The 22,577-nt window shown below is 47.5% G+C and overlaps 1 pseudogene; it reads right to left on the bottom strand.

Annotated features, from left to right (window-relative positions):
- Positions 1-5,434: 5,434 nt before the first annotated feature.
- LOC115636704 lies at positions 5,435-14,181 on the bottom strand (annotated as a pseudogene).
- Between the last annotated feature and the right edge of the window lie 8,396 nt (positions 14,182-22,577).

The raw sequence follows: 22,577 nt of genomic DNA on the forward strand, positions 1-22,577 counted from the left end.
AGCCATGTTGCTAGATGGTTCTCCTTGATCTGGAAGAGTAGTATTGAGAGGTTCAGCTGGGCAGGTGTTGAGGTCTGTTGGGTGATTTCTGAGGAGAGGCTGGTCCGGCCAGCTGAAGTACCTTCCTGCATGGAATTTGGAACAGTAGGAGAACAACCAGTATCAGGATCCTGGGCAGGGGACTAGGTGGCAGAAGTTCTCCTTGTAGCATCATTCTGCTGAAGAGCAGGCAAGATGATGTGTGGGAGGAAAGGAACAACTTGATGTTGAGTTTGTATAACTGGCAGTTTTAGGTAGAAACCAAGCACATTTGCTGCAGAAATAATTGAGATTATAAACATGAGTCTCCCACAATGTAAAGTATGCCTGCTACACTTATCAAATTAACAGGCAGATTAAGAGTACAGGTTATGTATTACTGGAGGTGGCTGAATAATACAATAAACTCCACATAAGAATGACAAGTTCATGTCACTGCTACTTGTAGAGTCATCTTATTTGTTAAGCAGTATTCAAATGGTTGCTCTACTTCTAAAAATATTGACAAGTCCTGAAAGTCATCAGTCTTACAAGATTATTTGTTCAAAAATGTTATTTGTTAATCATTTGCTATTTACCTGTTTCAGACATGGAATCAGGGATCAGAAACAGCAATGTGATTTCAGTGACTGATCCCAAGAAAATAAAGAACTCAAAGCAAACAATAAATAATTTGCCATAGACAACTCATGCCTCCTGACACTTGGGCGCACAATGTAACTGAGGGGTGGGGTGGAGATGAGACCACTCCACGTTGTTTCTAGGAGGAACTTCCAGCCCCTCCTCCCTGGAACAGGGCAGCAAATCCCACTGTCTCCAGGGCTGGTGCCAGCCCGAGCTCAGGGAGACTCACAGCACCAGTTTCTCCCCGGAGCTCACAGATACCTCAACAGGGGAGGTGTCGGCATTCGCAACGCCCATAGCTGTGGCCGAGCAGAGCCCAAGAAACCTGCTCTTGGTACCTTCCCCAGCAACCTCCTGCCCTATGCCCAGTCTGGAGCCCTCTGTGCTCTCCTGTTCCACCAGTTACCTGCAGGGGGGAGGGGAAGGGGCTCTGTGTTTCTCCCACTGCACCTCCCTCTGGCATGTTTGGCTGCTCTTTTTGGCAGCCGAGCCCGAGCGGGGAGTGGGATGGAACCACTATTCACACCGGCTGAGGGTGGCTGCCCCATGGCGCTGCCTCTGTGCAGTGCAGCAGCTGCCTGAAAGAGAGCCTGGCTAGGGAGGTGGCAGCAGCCTGCCCGGACTGGGCTGCTGGGGGCAGAGGCCAAGCGAGCCGGAAATGTGCCTGGGAGAGTGGAGATTCCAGCTTGCTCGGCCCCTGTCCCTGGCAATCGAGTCCAGGCAGGAAGCAGAGGGGGCAGGCCACCACTGCCTGCCCAGTGGGGTTATTGAAGGCAGCTGTCGCATTGCACAGAGGCAGTAACTTGGAGCAGCCACTTTCAGCTGGCGTGAGAAGCGACTCCATCCCAGCCTGGGCCTGGTGGCCAGAGCCAGGGACTGAATGTGCCAGGGGGCAGGCACAGCAGGAGAAAGCCCCTCTCTTTCTCCTCCTTGGGAGGCTGAGCAGAAATCTGAGGGGCACTTGACCTTGCATGCCCCCCCCATGCATCGCCTATGTAATCCACCATCTGAGATTTGCATAGTTATTCAATACTTAAATATATTTTCAGATATCAGGGTCAAAGTAAGGTATTTATAAAGCATTGAGCACATTTCATTCTAAGCACCAACCTACATGGAGTAATCCATTTGGGAGTCTTAGATCTGTCTGTCTCTTATAATGATTGGCAGTAGTAAATATTGATAGTATTCAGGAACCACCAGGTAGCCATGCTCACATTACATTCTAGAGGCAGCTTCTTGCAGAGTTGTAGAGCACTCACCCACTGCCCCTTCAGAGCTTGTCTAGCTCTATATCCATCATACTGCTCATAGGCTCTGCAGTGATGTATTCTCTTCTTTCTGCCCTACCTCAGGGGAGAGGGATAGCTCAGTGGTTTGAGCATTGGCCTGCTAAACCTGGGGTTGTGAGCTCAATCCTTGAGGTGGGCCATTTGGAGATTGGTCCTGCTTTGAGCAGGAGGTTGGACTTAGATGATCTCTTGAGGTCCCTTCCAACCCTAATGATCTATGACTGTAACAATTCTCTCCTTTAAGCCCTCTCAGACTCTTCCTTCCTGTCTGCAGCACCCAGCCTCCACTTGCCATGGTTGTAAATTTTGCTGTAGCAGCAGCTACTCCATTGGCCTTTGGCCACTTCTCTGTGACTGCACCTGACCACTTCCCACTGGGTTCAGGGAAGCACAGCAGCAGTAGTGCTCAGGATTTCACCAGTGATAGGAACAGCTGGGGCTAACCCACTTTCCAGCTTCACTTCTCTGGACCCTGTATTTGCCTCTGCTAGCACCCTTTCCTAATGAACCACATCCCAGCTAGAAGAGCCAAACACTATCCTACACAGGTTTAAAGCTATATTACCAAGAGCTTCCCCACCCCACAGGCAAGGGCACTTCTTCAGAGGGCTCCTGAACTGGTTCCACACCACAGTAGATAACTAACTCTATCTGATTCTTTCCCTTCCACATGCTGGGATTATGGTACTGGCTCAAAGGGAGGTGGGTCCCCAGATCCCTCCTTCCATTTCTCTTCCCCTTCTGTTAATGTTAGGCTTAAGTGACCTAAGCACCTGAGGTCCTTCCACACTGGCAGTTAGCCTCATATGTCCCTGTCTGAACAGGCCCTTGCTCCTCATTACACACCCTACCCCTATCTAATAATTCAGAACCTTCTGTCCCTATTATGGAACCCTTTGTACAAAAGCCTCACCAGTCACAAGCATGGTGGGAAAAAAAATCCAGTTACTTCCTTCCCAGTGGAGATGGTCTGAGCTGTCAATGGGAAGAAGTCATCACTAGGCTTGGAAGGATTTGATTTAAATTGTCAGTAAACATCAATTTCACCTGAGATACAAATCACTTAAAAAAATATCCATAGATTGTAATTGGCATGCATTAGCTCTCATGTCCCTAGTGCCCACAGGGATCCAGTATTCTGAGCCCACAGCTGTGTATCCTTAGCCCCACTTATGCACTCATGCAAAGGCCAGGAGCATGGCAAACTGCCTCCCCCAGGCTGGAGTTGTTCAGCAGCAGGGAAGCCTCACCCCAGCTGGGGACTCATTCTCCTTCCCAGCCAGGATTGTGATGGTCTCTGCTCCAACATGCCAGGATTGCAAAATCCTCTGCATTTTATACCCCCACAGATTCAGTATTCTTGGGCCTGCAACCTTGCTGACTCATTCACCAGCTGGGAGTATGGGGCATCATTTGCTGCTCCTGAGCCAGAGCTGTTCAGCAGTGGGATGGCCAGGGACTCCTCTGCTGGCTCTGACAAAATAATTAGGCATTCCAGTACCTGTAACAAAAGGACCACAATTTTCTTTTTAAGCTCAAGCCTCCTAGCTGTGGGATCTGAAGACTTTTAAGGCAAAACTCTTTGATTTCTACTCTTGAATTAGGCTTGTTACAAATAAATGAAGCTTTACTGTTTGGAATCTCAACATCTAGTGTCATTAACTTATTGTGTGCTATACACCCTTAATTTCCCACAACTATGAAAATTCAAATAAAAAATGAAAAAATGCTTAAATTCCATAATTTTGGGCAACTAAGAAACTTTAAAAATAAAAATCTTAAAAAAAATAAAAATTGATAGTCAAAATGTAAAAAAACATAAAAATTGAATTCTGCCAAGCCTCCCCAGCCCAGTCTGGAGTGATTTCAATCATTGATTTTTAAGAAGTGATTTAATTTAACTGATTCTTTGTAACACTAATAGAAACATTTGTAATATGGCAAGTTGAGACGAAAATTTATAATAAAGCAAATAATAAATGTTGTGGGTTTGTTTTTTAATTGGCAGTATTGGTAGGGAGTCAATAGAATTTTAAAAAATTGCTGCAAGGCAAAACAAAATATTGACACTTAAGGCCATAATTATGAAAACACATAAGCAGGTTATTTTACTTACATGAATAGTCTGCCATAATTAAGACTACCATGGCAGTTAAAGTTCATAGATTCACAGAGTTTAAGGCCAGAACGGACCACTAGAATCTAAACTAGTCTGACCACCTGTATGTCAGAAGCCCTTAACTTTTGTCCTGTTATCCCTGTATTGAGCTCAATAACTTATGTTTGACTAAAGCATGTCTTCCATAAAGGCATCCAATCTTGATTAACTTCCAATACATTATCAAAGCTATTGTGAACTTTTTTCTGTACACAGGCCTGCATCTTCAAAAATAGCCATCTGAAGTTAGGCTACTAAACCCATATTTAGGCACAAAAGTTTCCCCCCGCCCAAGTTACCTAAGTGACTTCAGAGCACAAGTCTCATTGACTTCAAATAGCAAACCCTGATGAAAGAGAATACCTTAGCCAACGTTTTTCAGTTTTCTTGACTTGCAGAAGTTCAATATACTGGAGGGTGGTGTTGATAGCTACTTGCTTTTTCCCTACAGCAAGGATGTTAATGTGGTCATGGACCTGTCAGCAATGATGAGCATTTAAAATGTTAAACTACTTAGAAGAATTTCAAATTTTGCATACACACTTTTTTTTGTCTATTAAGAATTAGGAAACTAGAGAATCAAGTACAAAACATCACTTTATTTTATAGTCTTAAGTGCTTAACGGGTAAAGAAAAAACTTTTAAATTTATTTTAAAAATCTTTTTTTACATTTAAACATTTTTACTAGGGCTGTCAAGTGACTAAAAATATAAGCATGCAATTAATCACACTGTTAATAAAAGAATACAATTTAAATATTTTAGGATGTTTTTACACTTTCAAATATATTGATTTTCATTACTATACAGATTACAAAGTGTACAGTGCTCACTTCATATTATTTTTATTACAAACGTTTGCACTGTAAAAAAACAGAAGAAATAGTATTTTTCAATTCACCTAACACAAGTACTGTAGTGTAATCTCTTTATCATGAAAGCTCAACTTACAAATGTAGAATTATGTACAAAAAATAACTGCATTAAAAAATAAAACAATGTAAAACTTTAGCGCCTACAGGTCCACTCAGTCCTACTTCTTGTTCAGCCAATCACTCAGACAAATAAGTTTATTTACATTTTCAGGAGATAATGCTGCCCACTTCTTGTTTACCACATCACCTGAAAGAGAGAACAGGTGTTTGCATGGTACTTCTGTAGCTTGCATTGCAAGGTATTTATGTGCCAGATATACTAAACATTTGTATGCTCCTTCATACTTCAGCCACCGTTCCAGAAGATATGCTTCCAACATAGCACAGAAAACAAATTTCATTTGCAACTTGCATCAAACAAACCTTTCATTGATAATTGAGAAAACTCATCTGGACTCTTTGATACAGATCCAGTATCTTAGAGATGTGCAGTAGCAATTTGCTTCATGATAAGGAAAGCACAGTTCAAGTTTTGGCCATTATTTTCCAACTGAATTCTGGAGAGAATGAAAACATGGGAATAAAGTTGATTCCATTGTGAATCTGGCATTTCAAATAAGCAACAGGACCAACAGTAGGCTCTACCCTTCTTCACATGTACACACACAGACCTCACAACAAATCAAAACTAACCAGCAACCACAACATAGTCTTTTGATTGTTTTCAAATCTGTTGACCAATTTTCAACAAGATTCCATGCAGACACTTCCTCAACTCTGCTTTGGGAGCAATTCAATTTTTTTTTCTGGGTTTGACCAGTCAGGTATGCCGATATCCCCCACACCTGCCAGTCACAGCTGAAAAAACTTACATGGTATTAGTAAATGGAGATCCATTCACCCACTGCCATCCCTCTCCTCCTTTGCTTAGTCCAAGCCAGTAATCCTCATTTCCTTTACAGGAGTTAATAGTCTCCTGTAATGTGGGGGAAACATATTCTTATCAGTACCTATTATGCTCTATAGATTTAGATTATGAATAGGATAGTGGATATACTAGGGTGCATTCCTGAAGCTAACGCTGCTAATGGTGAGAATGGGCAGCAGGGACCGCTGTCTCCCCCTTCCACCTCTGCTGCATCCGTAGATAGTGCTGTTCTATAGAGCAACATGGGAAAGAATGAAAGTAACATTGTTTGGAAGTGCTGTGGAAGGAGGGCAATGGTGTTTAGAGGAAGTGGGGAGATGTGCCAGACAGGACAGATGCTCAGGAAGAAACTGAAAAGCAGAGGCAGCTAGTTACATTTGTGCAAACCTGTTAGGGCCAATGGTGTTGCCAAGGTGTTAGCAAGGGCATGATTTGGCCTGCAGAAAGATGTAAAGAGCCCAGGAGAATTTTTTGGGTTGGCAGGCAGAACAAACATCTTGTAGATACTGAGAGACAATAACCGGAGAGACCAGGTTTGATATTTTTACTGTCGCTTTTCAAGACAGAACTGCACTTTGAAAAAGGACCGTCATGGTAAACCCTATAACATTATTTTTCAAGCTTTAAGACGGTATGGTTCAGGCATCAGGATACCATCTAACCTCTATCTCGCACATGTAAATCCAGGACAGATCACCCAAAGCGAGCAGAAGTTACCACTTATCTGCTTGATGGCCTAATGGAATACTTTTTATGGACTTCTGTCCACTTCAGAAAGACAGGCTGCCCTCTCATTACCAAAAGCACTACCATCAGAACTGGCACCATGGTAGTCTCAGCAGAGAAGCCAAAGAATGCTTGCATAGAGAGCACATCTTGGTATGTTCCTGCTAGCATTAGACTGAACTTTACTATGAAATTCCAAAGCAAGGTTCCACAACAGGTAGGGTTTTGAAAGTTATATTTTTGAGTGTCCAATTTTCAAATAATCTGACCAGTCTCTTATTTTCAAGAATCTTGTCATTCCCCCACCAATGCCCACGTCTGCAGCACCATCTATGTTTACACAAGTGATCCAGCCATATTATGTAATTCCATGATCTTTGCTAGGAGAGAATCAGATGAAATTTCTTATTCTTACCGGTTGTGATTGTTCTTTTATCACAGCAAGTGTGGCATTATGTGAACTGCAAAACTCCTTACTGGCATCCTAGTCCTGGATTTCTCTGGAAAAATAGTAACATTGCCCTCTGAACCACATCCAGCCTCCTGGGCAGAGTATGCACTTTCCAGTCACAGCAGGGACATGCTCTATGGCTAGCAAACAGAAGACAATCAGCAGACATTTTCTTTCTTTCTATGGGGAGGTGGGGCGGTGGTTTGTGTATTGAACACTGTTAAAATTGTAAGTGGTCACTTTAAATCTCCTGTGGAGGTTTCCTGGTCCTGATCGCAGGCAGGGGGCTCTTAGGGAAGTGTGCAATCTGGGCCTAGCAGCAGTCAGTCTAAAGCCAGCCAACCAGCCTGCCTAAGATGGGACAAGTTGTGCTTCTCTGCCTTTGGCAGCACCCTGCTTTATCTCTCTGATTTTAGTTACTGCGTGTTATCGTTCTGAAATCTAAAATAAAAGTAGTGTTACACTGCAACCTTCCAGCAAGATGACAGGTTTCAGAGTAGCAGCCGTGTTAGTCTGTATCCGTAAAAAGAACAGGAGTACTTGTGGCACCTTAGAGACTAACAAATTTATTTGAGCATAAGCTTTCAATGAAGTGGGCTGTAGCCCATGAAAGCTTATGCTCAAATAAATTTGTTAGTCTCTAAGGTGCCACAAGAACTCCTGTTCTTCTTCCAGCAAGAGTATTTTATGATTTTTTATATATTTTTTCTGTGCATGCTGTGACCATAACACTTTCTCCTTATACTTTATATTCTGAGCTGCTGAATGTAACAGCCAATATAGAGATGCTCCATCTGAGGTGTTACCTAAACCAGAGGTTAGGCAGAACATGAAGGTTAACTACATTCTATCTACCTAGATTCTCCTTACAGTTTCAGTGGGTTACTGTATTCTTAATTTCTTGTCCTAAACTGTTGGGCAGTGTTACTTTGTGGTGCAAACATCCATGTCACACCACTAAAGTGTGGTAAGGGAAACTTGTTCATGCATCTGTACTTTATAAACTGCTTTCATGTAAGTAGGGCCCCACCAAATTTACGATCCATTCTGGTCAATTTCACAGCCACAGGATTTGAAAATTTCACATTTTCAGATGTTTACATCTGAAATTTCATGGTATTATATATGCAGGGGTTCTGACCCAAAATGGGATAGTGTGTGCATGGGTCAATGGTGTTGTAGGGGGGTCATGGTATTGCCACCCTCACTTCTGGGCTGGGCTCTGAAGGCAGTACTCCTGGCGCTTCCTACCGCTGGAGGTTACCAGAGGTGGAGGTGGGTCTGATCTCCTCTGTGTTTCTGGGAGCATCCCACCCAGGAGCTCCTAGCTGCTAGTCCCAGCTAGGCTGGGGAGGCACAGGACTTGCTCTTCTCTGGCATGACCACACTTGGGGGGGGGAGGGGAGATCAGGCCCATCTCCACTTCTGGCTACCTCCTGTGGCTGCAGGAAGCTCTGGGGCTGCTGCCCAGTCTTGGGTAGGTACCTGGAGAAGTGGGTCTGATCATCCCCCTCCAAGAGTGGCTGTGCAGGGGAAGAGTAAATCCCATCCCTCCACAGCCCAGAGGGGACTAGCAGCTGGAGCCAGGAGCCCAGTAGCAGCCCCCAGCTGGGGCATCCCCATCCTTGTCCCTCCTCTCCCTCAGCTAGATTTCATTGGAGAGATTTGGTTTCACTGTCCATGACATGTTTTTCATAGCCATGAATTTGATGTGCCCTACGTATAAGTCACTAAATAAAATGCAATATTCTAACTGCAGCAACAACTATAGTTAAGGCTGTCTTTGTATTTCTATTCGAAGCGGCTCATAACTTTTTAAAGAGGTCATATATTGGTCTGAAGTTTTTACCACAAAAATTTTCACAGAAAGTGTCAACTGTCCACAAAAGATATTATGTTTCAAAGAAATTAAAAGATAAAAATTTCCAAAGGTCACACTTTCCAACCAATTCTAATTTTTGTTGCTGTTTGGACAAGAACATTAACCAGTAGATAAAATGATGAGTTTAGAGCTGTACAAGTACAGTGAGGCAGTATGTCTAGTGGATGGCACTAGTCCAGCAATCAGGATACTTAGAGTTCTATTGCAAGTTCAGCCACTGACCTGCTGCATGGCCTTTGGGCAAGTCACTTTACCTCTTTGTGTCTGGGAGGGCACACCAACCCTTTGTATTATCAATGTAGACTGTAAGGTCTATGGGGCAGGGACTGCCTCTTATTATGTGTGTGAACAGAGCCTAGCAAAATAGGGCCCTAATTAGTTGGGAAATTCGGTGCTACTATAAATTAAAAAAATTAGATGTAAAATACAATCACCAGACTCAATGTACAGAGAAGCTTCCAGGAACTGCTGTAGTGAAAGATACAGCTCTCTCATAAAAACAGTTTAGCAGCATATTTAAAAAAAAAAGCTCAGGGCTGGTGGCTTGAACATTTGAGTTCTATTCCTGGCTTTACTTTTCAATTTTTCAGTCTTTGTGTCTGAGAAATAGGGATAATTACCTTTCCCTGTCTCCCAGGGATAAGGTGAATTGATTATGTTTGTACGTGAAGTGTTAATTACACTACAAGGAGGACTATCTTGCGATCTGTAGTTGAAAGACAAAGAAATTCCTGATGAAAAGGCTGGAATAGTTCCAACCTTTTGTGTAGTCTGAAATGGTGATCACCATTTTCAATTACTCCCCCACCCCGGCCCCAAGCACCCTCTTTCCTCCCAGAGATGAGGCTGGAGATGAAAAGATTATGCTTGTGAAAAAAGCTAATATCATTCTGAGGCCTATTAACGGCAGTGTCATGTAAGATGGGGGGGGGGGGGGAAGTGTCCCACTCTACTCAGCACCAGCAAGGCCTCAACTGGAATATTGGTGTCCAGTTCTGGGTGCCACCTTTCACAAAAGAAATAGACAAATTGGAGAGAGTCCAGAGGAGAGCAATAAAAAATGATAAAAGGTTTACAAAACTTGACCTATGAGGAAAGGTTGAAAAACTTAGTATATTTGGTCTTGAGAAAAGAAGACTGAGCCCACGTCCAGACTACCCCGCCGTATCGGTGGGTTAAAATCGATTGCTCGGGGATCGATATATCGCGTCTAATCTAGACGCAATATATCGATCCCCGAGCGCGCTTATATCAATTCCGGAACTCCATCAACCCCAACGGAGTTCCGGAATCGACACGGAGAGCCGCGGACATCGATCCCGCGCCGTCTGGACGGGTGAGTAATTCGATCTTAGATATTCGACTTCAGCTACGTTATGTAGTTACGAAGTTGCGTATCTAAGATCGATTTTCCTCCCCTAGTCTGGACGAGCCCTGAGTGGAGACCTGATAACAGTCTTCAACAAACATGTTAAAGAGGACTGTGACCAATTGTTTTAAATGACCTCTGACAGTAATGTAACCCACGCACCTCCTGGGTGTGGTGTTCTGTCCCATCTAGTGGCACCGAGACCACTTAGAGAGAGAGATATTAATGAGTTTGCTCTACTGCAGGGGTCTCAAACATGTGGCCCGTGGATTTATTTCCTGCGGCCTACCATAGCTCCCCTCCTCCCCCGAGAATGCTGCATCCTCGCTCCTTTGCCTACCTCCCAGTGCTTTCTGCTGTCAAACAGCTGTTTGGCAGTGCTAAGGACTTTCCAGGAGGAAGGGGGGAGGTATAGGGATATGGTGTGCTCAGGGGAGGAAGAGAAGAGGCGGGGATTTGGGGAAGGGGTTGGAACAGGGGAAGGGAGGGGGCGGCGTTGGGGCAGGGACTTTGGGGAAGGGATGGAGTGGGGGTGGGGCCGCGGGCAGAGGTGGAGGCTTTTGTATCTTTGTATGAAAAGGTGTCAGTGATGCAGCCCTTGGGCCAATGTACTAGACCTCATGTGGCCCTCATGGTGATTTGAGTTTGAGATCTGCTCTACAGCCTTATCTAGGAGCCGTATGGCTTTTAGCTCAGGCAGTAGAGGCTCATGCACTAAGCTCCAAAGGCCCCACAATCTATCCCGCCTGCCAACGACCGGGGTCTGTTGGCATTACAATAGGACAAAAAGTAATGGTCTTATTCTGAAGCATGGGAGATTTAGGTTAGCTGTTAGGAAAAACTTTCCAACTAGAAGGGTAGTTATGATCTGGAATAGGCTTGCAAGGGAGGTTGTAGAATCTCCATCACTGCAGATTTTAAAGAGCTGGCTGGACAAACAAGTTATACAAACATCTGCTCAGGGATGGTCTAGGTTTACTGAACCTGACTGCTCAAGGTTGCTTCCAGCCCTACATAGCTATGATTAATTTTAGAAATAACCAACTCTAAGTTTGCCAGCAATAGGTGATGGACATTAAAAATTATGAAACCACAATGGCTGAGTCTCAAGGATCTAAACCAGCGGTCCTCAAACTTTTGAGGGCTGCGCACCGCCCCTTGAATCAGGCTTGTGAGTGAGGCTGCGACTCTGGCAGTGTTGGGATGGGACACAGACAGGAGTAAGGGGGCTAAGTCTGGGGCTGCAGCTGGGGTGGGGCTGTGGCCAGGTTCCGCAGCCAGGTGGCCACGGCCCCGCGCCAGGTGAAGCTGCAGCCAGGCTCCCCCACTGTTGGCCCCAGGCAGGGGATGGAGCCGCAGTCAGCAGCCCAGGCTGGGGTCAGGAACAGAGCTCCACTGAGGTGGGGATGGAGCCAGGAGCTGGGGCTGCAACTGGAGGTGGGACTGGAGCAGAGCTGGGGGTGGGGAGGAACTAGGTGGAGCTCCCTTTCTGCCCCCTGTAGGGGCTGGTCCATGCCCCCCCCGGATATTCCTCCATGCCCCTTATGGGGGAGCCCCACAGTTTGGGGACCTCTGATCTAAACTCACTTGAAAACCCCATGCACTCAATTCATTGCCCTGCACTTTGTGTAGTCATTTAGAGCAGTGGTTTTCAAACTTTTTTTTTCTGGCAATCCAGTTGAAGAAAATTGGTGATGCCCATGACCCAACAGAGCTGGGGATGAGGGGTTCACGGTGTGGGAGGGACTCAGGGCTGAGACAGAGGGTTGGGGTGCAGGGGCGAGGGCTGTGGGGTGCAGCTGGGAATGAGGGGTTCAGGGTATAGGAGGGGGCTCTGGGCTGGAGCAGGGGGTTGGGGTGAGGGTGGGGGGTGCAGGCTCTGGCCTGGGGGGGTGCAGGCTCTGGGGTGGGGGCTGGGGATGAGGGATTTGGGGTTCAGGAGGGGGCTCTGGCTTTTGGGGGGGTTCAGAGCTGGGGCATGGGATTGGGGCATGGGCTTACCTCGGTCGGCTCCAGGTCAGCAGCGCAGCAGCAGTGCTACGGCAGGCTTCCTGCCTCTCCTGGCACTGCAGACCATGCTGCACCCCAGAAGTCACCAGCAGCAGGTCCAGCTCCTAGGCAAAGGCTCGCAAGCAGCTCTGCATGGCCCTCGCCCTCAGGCACTGCCCCCTCCCCCCAGCTCCGATCGGCTGGTTCCCGGCCAATGGGAACGTGGAGCCAGTGCTTAGGCAGCACACAGAGCCCCATGGCCCCCCCACGTAGGAGCTGGACCTGCTGCTGGCTGCTTCTGGGGCGCAGTGTGGAGCCAGGACAGGTAGGGACTAGCCTATCTTAGCTGAGCAGCACCACCGAAAGGACTTTTAACAGCCGGGTCGGCATGCTGACCAGAGATGTGGTGACCCAGCGCTTCACACATTCTGCAACCCAGTACTGAATTGCAACCTCTAGTTTGAAAACTACTGATTTTAAGTAGTGTAAAACATTACCATGTTGATTTGATAGTGTTCTATATGTACCTTGCCTCAAAGCAAGTGACTTACACCAGGTACAAAGCAACAGCCGTAGTTGCTCTTATGTTTCTAGTCTTTCTGGTTTTGAAGCCTTGAAAAAGTGAATCAGGTATAATTGAAGTTCTCTTCTGAACAATGATGGATGGATCAATTATTTTTTAAAATGAAAGCTTACATTCTGAAGCATCCCTGCGGCAATCTATATATTTGCTACAAATATTTGTCATTGGATCATGGCAAAGTTAGAAATGATTACAACAATGTTAATTAATAAAAAAATTAACACATTAGTAAGCATTAAAAGTAATTTGTAAGTTTTGTGGCAATGCATTTCCCCGGAGACCCTTTCCTCTTCAATCTTAAAGTATTTACCTCTGAGCTCTTGGGTGATTTTAACCAATAAGACTGTAATCAAGATGACTGTAACTATAGCCATACAGGCTAGACCTTTCCAGATCCAGATGTTTGAACACAGCTCTGAAACTAAGAAGAGTTACATAAGTACACATAAACATTACATGGAAAATAAAGGTACATTGGGTAGTTCTGCTTCTAGTCTAAAGCAGACAAAACATAGAATGTTATGGGAAAATAAAAACCAATACTTAAAGAAAGCATTGGGTTTAATTTGGCTTCACATTTAGGTTTAGAGTTAGACTGAAATCCATTTGAACTAGCACAGAAGCGACACTATTAACTGACAAAAATTCTTCTGGTATTTGCAATGCAAATTGCATTATTATTGTATTGGGACACGAGAACCCGGAGAGGAAATTAATAGTCTATTGCAATGAAACAAACAGACTGAGTGACCAGACAACATACAGTGGAATCAGATTTTTAAGATGTTCTCTTTAGCAGCCAATAAGCCAGGCAGTAAATAATTCCTGCAATATAATTTATCCAGACCAAATTATATCAAATTAATGTATGATACTGTTTGGTTTCGGTGGTGATTACTCTAACTGCCTAATTACCGAGGCCTGACTGTCAAGCTCCCGGCAGGGAGATCCCAGCAAATCCCCCCCAGCCCTGTTGCTCTCACTGCGCTAGTATCGGCAGCTCTTCCTCGGGTCTCCCAGCTCCCTGGGGAGCTCGGCAGTGGGACTGCCTGGAGCTGCTGCCCGGCCGGGACCAGCGGAGCCGCAGCCCCAGTACTCCCGGTGAGGTCTGGGTATCTCGCTGGCGGCACCGCCACGTGCGTGGCAGCCCCTGGTGGGAGCTGCGGGCCAGGCAAAGCCTGTTCCCCTGCCGGGTCCGAGTCAGGCGCCGAATCGCCCTTCTCTCGCGCCAGCAAGCGGAGTGGAAGTGAACCCAGGCTCCCCATCGCATCCGGCTGCCGCGCCAGCGGCCGCCAGTGTCCCGCCCGCGCCCTCATTCAAATCTCCCGCCCAGGATCGCCTCAAAATAATTGGCCGCCCCTGATTGGCGCCCCGACCACGGCTCCGGGGCAGCACAGGGATCAGCCTGGGGCCGCCAGAGCTACGTCAGGTGCGACTGATCCTGAGGCCGCTCAGGCAGCCCTGGGAGCCGCCGCACCACCGGTTGCAGCTGTGGAAGGCAGGAATCCCTGACCTCCATGAAAGACTCGCAGCCTTAAACAATACAGTGGGATAATCCGTCCCCAACATACCCACACTCAGAGCCCTTACCCCTTGAATGCAGCACGGATCCTGAGATCATTTAGACACCAGTGTAAGTAGCTTTCCACGCCCTGTGCTTCTTTCCTTTCATCGTGTTAACAGGGTGATTCTGTTTACCTAGGTGCCAGTTCAGGACAGGGCTGCAGGCTAATTCTCTCATTTGCTAATAGAAAGCAAAGAAGTGTCAAAAGGTCTTGTATTTTAATGAGGCCAATTCACTTGTGTGTTAGTTTAGTTCAAAGGCAATAGTAATGGTATTGTCTTCACTTATCTATAACCTGTAGCATTACATTATAATATATATATTCCTGTAATTAGTTAACCCTAGATCAACTAACTGTATGTAATTAGATTAACTATCAGTTAAATTGAGGGATGGAGGTGTCCGGGTTATCTCTATCCCAGACTTTTCAGGTTCGTTGTCTGACCGTGAGAGACAGGCAACACCAGCAAAATCCTGATACCAAGTTCTTTATTAATGCATGCACACATCAAGGAAGAACAAGCCCTTTCTCCACACAGAACCAGCCCTCCCTTCTGCAGATTCAAACTGTGTTTTATTAGCTGCTCTGTTGCATCATCACTTATGTTGCATCATCACTGTATCTTTCCAGTTATACTTTCCCAGCATACAAAACAAAGAACTGTTATTTCTTCATTATCTTCATAGTACAAAAAAGTACGGTTACTTCAAAAAGCTTCTTCAAGCATTTTTCCCAGACTCTGCATGCACTGTCTTATTTAACAAGGTCATACAATCAGCAACCAGGCAAGCGCCTGACTGTTTCAGCTAGTATATTTTTTTTCTTCAGTAGGCCTTGCTGTCTTATTGCTAAGCAAAACAGAGCCACCAAGGCAAACTCATCAGAGGTTTACAGTTGTAATTAGTTAAAACCCTAGATCAACTAAGGTCTTGTCTACACCAGTTGTTTTCAACCTGTAGGTCATGACCCAGTACTGGATTGTGGAATGGAAGGCACTGCGTCACAACACCTCTGGTCAGCACTGCCAACTGGGCCATTAAAAGTCCTGTCAGCAGTGCTGCCTGGCTAATGCTGGCTAGTTCCTACCTGTTCTGACACCACAAAGCAGCCAACAGCAGGTCTGGCTCCTGCCACAGGGCTCTGCTTGCTGCCCCCCCCCCTCGCCCTGAGCACCAGCTCTGCAATCCCATTGGCCAGGAACCAGCCAATGGGAGCTGGGAGGAGCAGTGCCTGTTTGAACTAGTTTACACTACAGTTTTGTTGATGAAAGGCATGTCACTTTTGCCAACAAAATTCTTCTATTTTGGCAACAAAATAAAACCACCTCTATGAGAAGCATAGGGCTTTTTGCAGCAAAGTTTTAGTGACAAAGAATCAGTGTAGACATCATGCTTGGTTTTGTTGCTGTAAATGGCTTCCAAGAGGTGTCTCACAATGTCAATTCTGACTGCTCTGGTCAGCAGATCAAACTCCCCTGCCCTGCGCAAGCATCCACTGCTTGCCCTTTAAAGGCCCAGGAATTTTTGAAATTCCAGTTCCTGTTTGGTGTGGAGAACTCACATCTCATCTTCCCAGCTGACCATGGTGGCTCCATACGGCAAATGCTCTCCTGCGTGGGCCACAGTGGAGCTGTTGTATCTGCTCAGTATATGGAAGAGGAGGCTGTGCAGTTCGAGCTGCACTCCAGCCATAGGTACTTTGACACCAAGGGCAGATTTCTCGTGTCTTGTGTGGTAGGGGCTATGATCACAACATGGTGTAGTGGTGAGCAGAGATAAAGGAGTTGAGGCAGGCATACCAGAAGACAAGGGAGGCAGACCTTTGTTCCAGTGCTGTGCTGAAGACCGTCCGCTTCTATGAGGAGATGGATGCCATCCTCAGTGGCCTCCCCACTTCCACCACCCAGAGCCCCATGGATATTTTGGTGGGTCTGGAGGTGGTGTACAATGGACCTAACTGCGAGGATGAAGTTGTGGATGAAGAAGTGGATTTGGAGGACAACGTGGAGCCCACAACAGGGTAGTCTGGTGGCGTGGCAAGTCAGGAACCCTCCACTCCGGAGTTATCTAGCCAGTTCCAGCAGTCAGTCTCTAGCAAGCAAGATGCAGGAGAAGAGACCCCTGGTAAGTGATCTTTTTGAGTTGATGCTGCTTGGGTATACGATGTACAGGTATCTTTTGCTCTGTATACTGAAGAAGGGGGTGAAGGTATAGAAGTATGAAAGACTAACTGTGTTTGAATGTGCTCCATGTTCCCCTGTGCAACTAAGCAGTGCAGCAAAATAGTGTGTTCATGCACACCAAGATTTCATGGGAATCCTCCAGAGAGATCTCTAGGAAACTAGCCTGGAGGTACTTGCCAATCCTCTGCCGAAGGTTCCTTGGCAGAGCTGCTTTGTTCCTTCTCCCATTGTAGGAAACTTTCCTGCATGACTTGGCAATCACATGTGCAGAGACCAAAGCAGCACACAGGTGAGCAACATAGGGACCAAGTCTGAAGCCATATGTGTGAAGGGATGCACTCTTGCATCCTTACTTACCCTCAGGAGTGAAATATCTGCTTCAATGACCTCACCTAAGGAAAAAGTTGGCAGAATTTTCAGTATTGTCCCTGCTCACCTACACTCTTTGTCTCAGCTTGAATGCCCACCACCTACCCAGGCCGAACTTACCACATTTAGGGTATTTGCCAAGATGTGTGCTTGCCAAGGGTCAGTGAAAAGTGATTGGTATGTTAAAAGAGGTGTATTTTACTGTAACAATTCAATGCTATGCATGAACTAACAATCATGCTTCTGTGTATTGTTTCATGTGCTTCTGCAGATGTGGCCTGGAATGGGGCATGACTCACCACCATGGTGCCTCCTGCTGGTTGTCTCGGGGAATTAGCTTCCAGCCCCCGGAGCATCCCCTGTGGGCCGGTGTTGCGCTACTGCTGGCCCCCGTGTTCCTCCTGGAGCCCAGGTGACTCTTTCACTGGGTGCTGCCCCCTGGCAGTATCCCTACAGTTTCTCCAGGTCACCCCACTCAGGGGAACCCCCACCTACTACCCCCACCTCACCTCAGTTGTAGGCTACTGCCAGTCCCCAACTCGCCCTTGCACACTGAGGCAGACTGCAGTGTAAGCCACTCATCATAGGTTGGGTCTGGACCTGCTGCCTCTACCTATTGCTGGGCTGCCCCTTTGCAACCCCAGTACTTGTCTTAGGCCCTCAGTTAGACCTGCAGCCTGGGGGTTTTCCAGGCAGGAGCTCCCCAGCTCCTCTAGCCCTCCCCCAGCCCTACTCAACTCCTGGTCCCCTGCTCGGCTCCCTAGCAGCCAGGCCCTTCTCTACCAGCAGAGAGAGAGTGTTTGGGCTTCTGGCTCGCAGCCTCTTATAGGGACCAGCTGGGCTAAACTGGGGCATGGCCCCAGCTGTTACTGCCTTCTTCAATCAGCCCAGGCTTTGCTTCACAGCCTCAGCCCTCTTCCAGGGCTGGCTTTAACCCTTCCAGGGCTGGAGCCAGGGCCGGCGCTTCCATTTAGGCGGCCTAGGCAATTGCTGTTGGGAGTGGTGCATTGTGGGCAGCTATCCCACAGCGCACCTCGTCCCATTTTGGCGCTGTGGCTTGTGGGAAGGGGACGGAAGGGTGCGGGTCTTTCCACTTCCTGTTCCAACGCCCTGTGGTGCTTTGCTACACATTCCGAGCAGTTTGGCGGCATTGTGAGTCTGCAGCGCGATTTATGAGATTTCTGTTACAAATGGAGCCCGAGCTGCTGAGGACCTTGCTGATTAATGTTGCCAGCACATCACACATGGCAGTGGAGCTATTCCTTCAGCTGCAAAGTGACAGTGAGGAGTCAGATGATGATATTGAATCATCTGATGCTCAAGACACTCAATTGCTTGTGGCAGTAACAGACGTGCTCAGCACCGTGGAACGGCGCTTTTGGGCTCGGGAAACGAGCACTGAGTGGTGGGATCACATCGTCCTGCAAGTCTGGGATGACGAGCAGTGGCTGCAGAACTTTCGGATGAGAAAAACCACTTTCATGGGACTGTGTGCTGAGCTCGCTCCTACCCTGCGGCGCAGGGACACGAGATTGAGAGCTGCCCTGCCAGTGGAGAAGCGGGTGGCTATTGCAATCTGGAAACTGGCAACTCCAGACAGCTACCGATCGGTGGCGAACCAGTTTGGAGTGGGAAAGTCCACCGTTGGAATGGTGCTGATGCAAGTTTGCACAGCCATTAATCGCACCCTGCTAAGAAGAACTGTGACTCTGGGGAACGTGCAGGACATTGTGGATGGCTTTGCACAAATGGGTTTCCCTAACTGTGGAGGGGCAATAGATGGGACGCATATTCCTATTCTGTCACCACCCCACCTGGCGTCAGAGTACATTAATCGCAAGGGGTATTTCTCTGTGGTTCTCCAAGCGCTTGTGGATCACTGTGGGCGTTTCACTGACTTTTACTCAGGATGGCCTGGAAAGGTGCATGATGCATGCATCTTTCGGAACAGTGCCCTGTTCAGGAAGCTAATGGCCGGGACTTTTTTCCCAGACCGCAAGATCACAGTAGGGGACGTCGAAATGCCCACTGTGATCCTTGGAGACCCCGCTTACCCCTTAATGCCTTGGCTCATGAAACCATATACAGGGAAGCTTGACAGGTGCAAGGACCGGTTCAACTACAGGCTGAGCCGGTGCAGAATGACTGGAGTGTGCTTTTGGCCGTTTGAAAGCCCGCTGGCGTTGTCTTTATGGGAAGCTAGATTTGGGGGAAAGCAGCATCTCTGCTGTTATATCCGCGTGCTGTACCCTCCATAATATTTGTGAAGGGAAGGGTGAAAGATTCAGTGAGGAATGGACCTCCGAGGTTCGATGCCTAGAGGCTGAATTTGCACAGCCAGAGAGCAGGGCTACTAGAGAGGCCCAGCAAAGGACTTCAAGGATTAGGGATGCCTTAAGGGAGCAATTTGATGCTGAGAGCGAACAGTAATGTTTGGTGCCTTTGCTGTGCTCCTTTCTACCTTGGGGTACAGTATTTACCACTTTCTGCAATAATAAAAACTATTGTAAAAACTATAAAATCCTTTATTCAAAATACAGTACATAAAAGGGCAGGGGGGGTAGGGTGGTGGACTGTACATTGAGAGGTTTGAATATGTCCTGTTTGGATTGCTGTTCAATGTCTGCTGCACTTCAGGATTACTATGCTGCAGAGTAATGGGGGTGGAGTGCACAGGTAAGGATTGTAGTTATCAGGGCTGGTAGGTGATCGTACAGGTGTTGGGGGCAGCTGGGGGTAGTAAGAAACAGGCTGCTGGAGAAAGGTGTTTTGTGCAAATACTGGGGAACAAGAAAGAGAGCTTTGGGAGGGGTGTAGATTACCATGGTACAGATCTGCCTGCATGGCTACGAGAGACTCGAAAGAGTCGTTTGGTGAGCCAGGAGGCTTATCAGCTGCTTTGAGGTTTTTTTGGTAGCCAATTCCTTTCTCCTGCTTCGTGTTTGCCTCCACTCATACATTTTCTCTCTCCATTCCTGCGTCTTCCTACTTTCTCTGGTGTAGTGATTCATAACTGCTTTGATCAATTCTTCTTTTGATTTTGGCGGATTTTTTCTCAAGTTCTGCAACCGACGGGAGTCCGGTGATCTGGCTGCATAAGTCAAGGTCACTAAAAAAAACATAGATAGAAACATGTAATACACAGAGGCTACATTGTTTATTATCACACATTGAAGGAGTTTGTAGACTTTTTGTAGCATCATTCCCACATACCTAACATAGCACAGAGAGGCGAGGGAAGCGAAGGCATAGCGAGCAATGGGGTGAGTGTTTCTGCCCCGACTTCACCTGGGAAGGGGAACTGACTGATGGCTCACTGGGGTTTATCTGCACTGGGTAGAGGAGAGAGCTGGTGGCCTGCACAGGGGACATTAGGGAACAGGAAGCTGCCGACCTGCTGGCGGGGGGGGCAGAACGCGCATCTGGCGACCTGCTGGCGGGGGGGGCGGAACGCGGAGCTGGCGACCTGCTGGCAGGGGGGGGGGCCTGACCGCGGAGCTGCTGGCCTGCTTGGGGGGGGGCGGACCGCGGAACTGCCGGCCTGCTTGGGGGGGGCGGACCGCGGTGCTGGCGACCTGCTGGGGGGGGGGGCCGGAACGCGGTGCTGGCGACTTGCTGGCGGGGGGGGGGTACCGTGAACCTGGAGCCCTGCAATGAGTAGTATCCTTACATTATCAACAGGGTTTCCTACTGCCAGATATACCACTGCTGCGTGTTACCTGGGAAGAGAGGGAGGATCTTCTACAGCAATGTGGATTCCGCCCTGGCCCCTATGCAGCTTGCCTGTGTGCAGCCATGGTCCCCCCACCCCTCGCTGCACAGTGGATTGGACGAGAGAGCCTGACCGGGACAAGGACCACAGTGGCTCTCCCTATAAACTTGCAAAAGCACATTGCCCATGCTCTGGCTGCAACTTTTCAAGAGATTACCGAGGCCGATTACAGAGATGTGATAGAGCAAATCAATGGACTATTCCACGTTTAGGCATGCATGCAGGCAGCCATAACCCAAACCGTCCTCTCCCAAAACATTAAATCTGCTTATCCCGAGCACGCTCCTCTGCTTCTTCTTCACCAGCAACTTCCCGCTGCTGCGACTGGCTAGCCACCTCCTGGCTTAAGAAGAGCTCCTGCCTGCATGCCTCCTGGGACTCCGGGGTGTCTCCCTCCACCCCAGTAGCCTCACTCTCGGCCTCCTCTACACCCTCCCCCACTTCTCCCTGCTCTGAACTCTCCATTGTGCTCCTCGGATTGGCAGTGGGGTCACACCCAAGTATGGCATCCAGCTTCTTGTAAAAACGGCAGGTCGTGGGGGCAGCTCCTGAGCGGCGATTTCCCTCACGGGCTTTGCAATAAGCACTGCACAGCTCCTTAATTTTTACCCTGCACTGCAACGCGTGCCGTTCATGGCCCCTTATCAGCAAGGACTTTGATATCTGCCCATAAGTATCATAATTTCTCCGGCTGGAGCGCAGCTGTGCTTGCACAGCTTCCTCACCCCAAACACTGATGAGGTCCTGCAGCTCGGAACTGTTCCATGCTGGGGCTCGTTTGGGGTGTGGACGCATGTTCGCTGATTGATTGATTGATTGCACTCCACACCTGGCTGAGCAAACAGGAATGGGATTTTTAAAATTCCCGGGGCATTTAAAGGGGGGATCAGCTGAGCCCAGGGCAGTGGAGTGTGAAGGATTACCAGAGAGGCTTAAAAGGTATGCTGGGATACCTCCTTATACCCCGGAGGCCAATAAAAGCGCTGGTGGGGTCCACACTTGCTGACCAGCGCTGGAATCACCAGCGCTGGAATCGCTACACCCGAGGCACGACTGGGTGTACAGCCAGCGCTGCAACCAGGGGAGTTGCAGTGCTGGCTGTGCTTTGCAAGCGTGGCCACGGCCTGAGTTGCAGCGCTGTAACCCCCTCACCAGCGCTGCAACTCTCCAGTGTAGCCAAGCCCATAGATTTCCTTTTCCTGTTCAACCACTGGCGAAGATTTGTTACACAAGTGTTGCAGCATATGTGTGGGGCCCACCTCATGTCCTGATCTCCAATTTTGCAGCCAAAATAAAGGTGATAGGTTTTCTTAACCATAGTGGTTACACTGTGCTTTTGTGATGCAAAAGTCACTTCACCACAAACATAGCAGAAGTTATCTGCACTGTTCACACAAGTACAAGGCATCTCTGCTCACTTTGGCTAAACAGAAATGTGTCCCTTTGCAAAATCAAACACTGACAAATAAGATAGCATGACACTGTATGATTTCTAGAGCTGATATAGGGCAATTTGTTCAGCAGAGTGATGTAAGCTTCGTTATGATTGCATCATCCATGACTTCTAGGAATAACATGATGCAATTCATATCATGTATGACACAATGCCAGCTTCAGATTGCATCATTCATTGTTTTGCCTAAAAAGCAAGTACTGTCCAAACCCAGTCATAGATTTATTCATAGATCCAGTCAAAGATGTATTTTAGTCATTTCTGGTTCAAATTGAGATCCCTTCCCTTTATAACTCACTTATCCTCCGCCATTCCCAAGT

This window comes from Gopherus evgoodei, chromosome 1, assembly GCF_007399415.2.
Source record: "Gopherus evgoodei ecotype Sinaloan lineage chromosome 1, rGopEvg1_v1.p, whole genome shotgun sequence".
Lineage (NCBI taxonomy): Eukaryota > Metazoa > Chordata > Testudines > Testudinidae > Gopherus > Gopherus evgoodei.